General features: G+C 41.9%; 1 long non-coding RNA gene across 1 annotated transcript; it reads left to right on the forward strand.

Moving 5' to 3' along the window:
- Positions 1-6: 6 nt before the first annotated feature.
- LOC102240557 lies at positions 7-1,368 on the forward strand. Its single transcript, XR_312969.2, has 3 exons — positions 7-532; positions 653-756; positions 878-1,368. It is a non-coding gene; the product is annotated as an uncharacterized LOC102240557 (long non-coding RNA).
- The last annotated feature ends 6 nt before the right edge of the window (positions 1,369-1,374 follow it).

The following is a 1,374-nucleotide window of genomic DNA, read 5'->3' on the forward strand; positions in this document are numbered from 1 at the left end:
TTTTTTTTGTTTTGGGTCAGAGGTCAGGAAGATTAGTCTGTTGGGGTTACTAGTTTTTGCTGACCCAAGTCCCGTAAGTCTTTTGTAGACCACCACGTCCGTAGGACAGGGAGCATATGTGTCTTGCTGTCTGCCGTATTCCTATTGCTTAGCCCAGTGCTAGGCACTTGGTAGGTGGACAAGAGAAATTTAATGAATGAAATTGGGGGCAAAGAAATAAATGGGTTCAACTGAAATGGAACATCTTGATAAGAAAGGGAAAACTCAAATGGTCTTATTAATTTTATCTTGACATAGTTGAACTAAGGTGAACGGGCAAATGGGGGGAAGTTGCAAGATAGAATGAAAATTAAGATAGAAAATAAATATTGATAGAGCAGCTGCATCAAAGGTTTATGGTGAGCTGTAAAGAGTGGGAGAGATAAGTATGTTTATTGATGTCTATTGAGCAGAAAGCCATTTAATATTATACTAAATTGGAAACTTGTTTTTTCCTTATAGACACAAGGTGTGAACAGAGAGCAATTTACAGGTAGGAATTACTTCTATTCATGATATTATGGGGCCTTTAGAATAAAATAATGTGGTATGTTATGGGTAAAGTTTTCAAAATAAAATGATCACAGATTCCACATTCCTTTTTTGGGTATAGAGTTGACAAACACTGTGTCATATAGTGGGAAAAGGAAAGGACCCGATTCGTTGTCTGATGGACCAGCTGGTAAAAGGCCAGCTTTGCTGCATACCCAGTTTTTGGTAAGCGTCTCACTATTTTCCTCTGAATACCTTTCAGAAATTAAATTATATTCTATAGAGGAAATTATTCCTGGAATAATTTTGGAAGGGAGTGTGCAATTTACTTTTTCTTTCTTTCCAGACACCACCTCAAACACCAACACCCGCAGAGAGCATGGAAGATGCTCACCACAATGAATCCAAACAGGACAGCAGTGCTGATCTGCTTCAGAACATTATCAACATCAAGAATGAATACAGCCCGGTTTCCCTGAATACTGTCCAAGTTAGCTGGGTGAGCCCTGCGGTGGTCCCTCAGGGCTCTCCCCGAGAGCAGTGCCAGGACTTCCATGGAGGGCAGATCTTCAGTCCACCTCAGAAGTACCAGCCTTTGCAAGTCAGCAGCTCCCCACACTTGATGGATCAGGCTTCCATGTACCAGTATTCTCCTCAGAACCAGAACATGCAGCCACAGCCGCAGCAGCAGCCACAGCACTGTACCCAGAACCCAACTCTGGAATACAGTCCTTATTCCAGAACTTCCCAGTCTCCCAACTATGAGCCAAACTTCTTTAGTAACCAAGAACTACAGTTCTGCCCAAACCAAAGTTTTGCATCCCTTTTAACTAGTCATGGGGA

This window comes from Myotis brandtii, unplaced genomic scaffold (assembly GCF_000412655.1).
Source record: "Myotis brandtii unplaced genomic scaffold, ASM41265v1 C42372614, whole genome shotgun sequence".
NCBI lineage: Eukaryota > Metazoa > Chordata > Mammalia > Chiroptera > Vespertilionidae > Myotis > Myotis brandtii.